This window comes from Cebus imitator, unplaced genomic scaffold (assembly GCF_001604975.1).
Source record: "Cebus imitator isolate Cc_AM_T3 unplaced genomic scaffold, Cebus_imitator-1.0 Scaffold131, whole genome shotgun sequence".
Lineage (NCBI taxonomy): Eukaryota > Metazoa > Chordata > Mammalia > Primates > Cebidae > Cebus > Cebus imitator.
In genome coordinates, this window is record NW_016107446.1 from 3,665,155 (window position 1) to 3,671,289 (window position 6,135).

The 6,135-nt window shown below is 35.5% G+C and overlaps 1 protein-coding gene across 3 annotated transcripts in view; it reads left to right on the forward strand.

Annotated features, from left to right (window-relative positions):
• LOC108312948 (sulfotransferase 1C1) overlaps window positions 1–6,135 on the forward strand; it is a 131,924-nt gene that overhangs the window by 118,137 nt on the left and 7,652 nt on the right. The gene's annotated exons all lie outside the window — the stretch shown is intronic.

Here is a 6,135-nt window from a genome sequence, read left to right on the forward strand (position 1 = left end):
TATTTTTTAATCTTTCCTCCCATTGAATTGTCTTGAAACTTTTGCCAAAATTAACTGTTTATATGTGGGTATATTTTTGGATTTTCTATTCTACTTCTGTCATTGATGTATCGATCTTTATGCCAATATTACACAGTCTTATAATTCCTATAGTTTGATAATAAGTTTTGAAATTAAGTAGAAATAAGTCCTCCCAATTTCTCTCTCTCTCTCTCATTTTTTTCTTTTTTTTTTCCTTTAGCTATTCTAGGATCTTTGCATTTTCATATAAATACTTTATTCAAGTTGTCAGTTCCTACCAAAACAAACAAGCAAACAAAGAAACAAAAGTCTCCTCATATTTTGGTTGGGATTGCATTAAATCTAGTCTCCATTATTTTGAACATTTTAAATTTTACTCAGTAATGATTTACAGCTTTCATTATGTCTGTCACATCTTTAGTCAAATTTAATCATAAGTATTGTTTTATTTTATTAAAATATTATATTTTGATATTGCTGTATTTTAATGTTTATTTATATGTTGCAGATATGCATTGATTTTTTCTTTACCCTTGTATCTTGCAACTTGGCTTATTAGTTCTAGATTTTTTGTACTTTTCTGTTGGATATTGGATTTTCTACACAGACAATCATGTCTTCTTTGAAGGAAGACAATTTTACTTCTGCTTTCTAGGCTTGATTTCTATTACAGTATTTCTTTTTCTTGCCTTATTTCACTATCATCTGGAGCCTCCAGTGTAGTATTGAATAGAAATAATAAGACCAAACATTCTTGCCTTGTCCCTGATCTTAGTGGAAAAGCATTCATTCTTTCACCATTAAGCATAATGCTAGATGCAGATTTTTTGTAGATGGCATTTATCGGACTAAGAAGTTTATTTTTATTCATTGTTTTCTCAGAGTTTTTAATAATAAACCACTGTTAGATTTAGTCAAATGTTTTTTGACTTGGGAATTCAATTCATTTATTTTAATTCATTCTTTGTTTAGTGCTATAAATTTTTATCTCATCATCATGTTAAATGTATTTGTTTTTAATATGTAGTGTTTTTGTTACATTTAATTTCACTACATTTTTCAGAATTTTTGAAACTTTATGCCAGAAATGTTTAGTAGAAGTTTTTAATTTCCAGATGAAAGTGCTTGTTTGATTTTTGCCTTTGTGTTTGGTTTCTAGTTTTATTGCATTGTGATAAGAGATTTGTTTATAAAATGTCAACACTATGAAATCTACTGATGTTTTGTTTGTGCCTTAATATATCATTATTTTGTGAATTTTCTATGTTTGCTTGAGAAGAAAGCATATTCTCTATTACCCAAAATATCTAATATATTATGTTGTTTAAATACTTTGTATCTTCTCTTTTTTCCAGTTGACTTATTTTGCACTGAAAGTTAAAACATCCTATGATTAACGTGTTCTGTTTGCATCTACTGTGGTTTCCATTTTATATAAGTGGTTACTGGATTACGTGCTACACAGATATCCATGATTACTATATTTTATTAATATAATGGAATCATTCACATTATAAACTTTCTTCTTTGTGTCATACATATTTGAGGTTGAATACCAATTTATCTTATAGCATCACAATCCTTGCTTTCTTTTTTAATTTTTAACATTTGTGGGTTCATAGTAAGTGTATATATTTATGGGGTACATGAGATGTCTTAATACGGGCAAACAATGCATAATAATCACACCATGGAGAATGGGGTATCCATCCCCTCAAGCATTTATCCTTTGTGTTAATAAACAATCCAGCTATGCTCTTTTAGTTATTTTTAAATTTACACTTAAATTATCATTGACTACAGTTACTCTGTGGTGCTAACAAATAGTAGGTCTTATTAATTCTTTCTAACTAATTTTTGTACCCATTAACCATCCCCACATCCCCCACACACACCCACACTACCATTCCCAGCCTCTGGTAACCATCCTTGTATTCTCTAACTCCATGAGTTCAATTGTTTTGATTTTTAGATTCCACAAATAAGCGAGAACATGCAATGTTTCTCTTTTTGTGCCTGGCTTATTTCGCTTAACATAATGATCTCCAGCTCCATCCATGTTGTTGCAAATGACAGGATCTTATTTTTTTATGCTGTCTTACTCCATTTAAGACAGCAGATTCCCTTCTGGCCAAAGTGTGTCTATCCATTCATCTGTTGACGGACACTTAGGTTGCTTCTAAATCTTGGCTATTGTGAACAGTGCTACAACAAACATGAGATTGCAAATATCTCTTTGTTATACTGATTTCCTTTCTTTTGGGTATATACCCAGCAATGGGATGGACGGATCCTATAGCAGCTCTATATTCAGCTTTTTGAGGAATCTCCAAAATGTTCTTTATAGTGGTTGTACTAATTTACACTGTAAACAGCAATGTACAAAGAAAGGTTCCCTTTTCTCTGCATCCTTACCAGCATTGGTCATTGCCTATCTTTTAGATATAAGCCATTTTTACTAGGATGAGATGATATCTCATTATAGTTTTGATTTGCATTTCTCTGATGATCAGTGATGTTCCACACCTTTTCATATGCCTGTTTGCCATTTGTATGTCTTCTTTTCGGAAATGTCCATTGAAATCTTTTTACCCATTTTTTATTGGATTATTGGACGTTTTCCCACACAGTTGTTTAAGTTCTTTATCTATTCTGGTTATTAATCCCTTGTCAAATGGGTAGCTTGCAAAGACTTTCTCCCATTCTGTGGATTGTCTCTTCACTTTGTTGATTGTATCCTTTGCCGTGCAGGAGCATTTTAACATGATGTGATCCCATTCATCCATTTCTGCTTTTTGACAATCCATGTCCTGAAGATTGTCCTAATGTTTTCTTGTAGTAGTTTCATAGCTGAGGTCTTATGTTTAAGTTTTTAATTCATTCTGATTTGATTTTTGTATATGGTGAGAGACAGAGGTCTAGTTTCATTTTTCTGCCTATTGATATCTAGTTTTCTCAAGCACCATTTTTTGAAGAGACTGCCATTTCCCCAGTGTATGTTCTTGGCACCTTTGTCAAAAATGGTTCACTGTAAGTGTGTGGATTTGTTTCTGGGTTCTCTATACCATTCCATTGATCTATGTGTCTGTTTTTATGCCTGTATCATGGTGCTTTGGTTATTACAGCTCTGTAGTATAATTTGAAGTCAGGTAATGTGATTCCTCCAGTTTTGGTCATTTTGGTTAGGATAACCTTGTGTATTCTGGGTCTTTTGTGGTTCCATGTAAATTTTAGGATTGTTTATTCTATATCTATGAAAAAAGGTCATGAGTATTTTGTTAGAGATTACATTGAATATACAGATTGCTTTGGGTAGTATGATCATTTTAACAATATTGATTCTTCCAATCCATGGACATGGAATATCTTTCCATTTTTTTGGTATCTTCTTCAATTTCTTTCACCAGTGTTTTATAGTTTTGATTATAAAGATCTTTCAGTTCTTTGATAATTCCTAGGTATTTAATTTTATTTGTAGTTATTATAATCAGGAGTACTTTTAAATTTTCTTTTTCAGATCATTCACTGTTGTTATATAAAAATGCTACTTATTTCTATATGGTTGGTTTTGTATTCTGCTGTGTTACCAAATTTTTTTGTCAGCTCTAACAGTTTTTCTGTGGAGTCTTGAGATTTTTCCAAATATAAGATTATATCATCGGCAAACAAGGATAAGTTAATGTCTTCCTTTCCAGTTTGGTTGCCCTTTATTTCCTTCTCTTTTCTGATTGCTTTAGCTAAGACTTCCAGTAGTGTGTTGAATAGCTGTGGTGACAGTAGGCATCCTTGTCATGTTCCAAATTTTAGAGCAAAGGCTTTCAGTTTTTCCCCACTCAGTATGATACTAGCTGTGGGTCTGTCATATATGGCTTTTATTATGTTGAGGTATGTTTCTTCTATACCCAGTTAGGGTTTTTATCATGAGTTCCCACATGCTCCAGAGGTGCCATCTGGTTAAAAACCTTAGAAATCTGCCTGATATTCTACTGTGCTGTGCCTAAGCTGGCACTGAAACCACAAAATGTAGTCCTTCCTTCTCTTCCTTCCCCTTTCCAAAGGCAGAAGAGCCTCATCCCATGGCCACCGCCACCACAGGCCCATAGGGAATACTGCCAGACTACCACTGATGTTTCCTTAAGGTCCAAGGGCTCTTCAGTCAGCTTGTGGTAAATGTTGCCTGGCCTGGGATACACCCTTCAGGGAACTGGGCTCCCCTCTGCCCCAGGGAAGGTCCAGAAATGTCATCCAAGAGCCAAGTTCTGGAATCAGAGTCTCCAACAGACTGCTTGGTGCTGTACTCCACCGTGGCCGAGCTGGTACCTGAAGCCAGCATGCCTCAAGGTCTCATTCCAAGGCCCTCAACATAGTACCTGAAAATTGCTGCAGGTTACTTGGGGCCCAGGGACTTTTCAGTTAGCAGGAAATGAATGCTGCCAGGACTCATTCTTAAAGGTCCTTCCCTTTAAGGTAGCAGACTCCCTTCTGGCCCAAAGTGTGTCTAGAAATGTCTGGGAGCTAGGTCCTGGAAGGGAAGCCTTAAAACTCTGACCTGTACCCTATTCTGCTGTGACTAAGCTGGTATTCAAAATGCAAGACTCCACCCCACTCTTCCCTCTTCTCTCCTCAAGTGGAAATAACAGATCTCCTCAAGTGGAAATAACAGATCCCTTTTGGGCCTATGAGCTGTGTAGTCTGGAAATAGGGGAGGAATGATGCCAGCACTCCCTTAGCCACACCGGCTGGTATCGCAATAGGTCACGCGCCCCCATCAGTCCATTGTCTCTGGGTTCAGTTCAGACTAGGACTCTCCTAGGAGTGGCAGTCCTTGCGGCCTAGACTGCCTTTTGAGTTTATTTACAGCCCCAAAACACTTTAGTCCTCTGTGGCAAGGCTTGCAGGAACTCAAATTCTGACCACAGGAATCAGTGATTTCAGTGATTTCTTCCCCCCCCCACCCCCACCCCAGTTAGGGCTGGGCAGGCGCCAGCTGAGTTCTTTCTGGGTTTGCTTTCTGCTATAAGAAGACAGCACTGAGTTCAATGCCTCACAATTGCTGTGTGCTCCCTACCCCAGTGCAAAGAAATACTCTCAGCACTACATCACCACTTCATGGGGGCAAAGCGGGGGCTGTTGTTGGCAATTCGAATCATTTTATTTAACCTCTTCAGTGCCTCTTTCAGGGATACAAAGTTAAAACCAAGTACTATGACTGCTCATCTGATTTTTGGTTCTTATGAAGGTGCTTCTTTTGTGTAGATAGCTGTTAAGTTGATAGTCACTGGATGCAGTGGGGGCAAAGGGGTGGCATGATCACTGGAGGCTTCTATTCATCACCTTGCTCTCCACAATCTTTGCTATCTTATAGTTTTCATTGTGTGTTATATGTTTATCCATTCTTTTATTTTTACCTTATATTAATTATTATGTTTTAGGGTATTCTCTTGAACAATGCATATAGTTGACTTCTCTTTTATGAGCCAATTTGAAAAATATTAATAGGTTAGTTAAGCCACTCACATTTATTGATGTGATTGATATGTTTGGTCACAATTATGTCATATCATCATTTGTTCAAATTACTGTGGTAATAAGTAATATTTACTGTGTTTCCCTATTTAGTGTATACTTTTCATTTTCCTTTTTGTTATAAAAAAAAAAAAGCGGGAGGTTGTTTGTTTTGGTGGTGTGCTTAGTATTTAGGAAAGTTTGTATTTTTTTTTTCCTAGTGGTTGCTTGTGTATTATTACCATTTACAAAACCTTAATTCCTCTTTTCTTTTACTTAATATTTTACTATCTGGTCTGCTGGTTTCAAAGGATCTATGACTCCTCCCATTAATTATACAATAGCAAATAATCATATTCCAAATATTGAGTTGTATTACTACTTGATGGGAACCTATACAGTTAGTTTACACATTATTCTTTTACTCATGATCTACCCTCATTAATTTAATTGTTGTATTATATAATGTGAAATATTCACCATTGATCCTTTTTGCAAAGATTTCCAAGTCATTTCTTGATTGAATGGAACTCATTCTAGCTAATTGATCAGGAAAGCCACATCTGGACTATATTCCCTAGTCCTTGCACATTTAAATCTTTTTTTTTT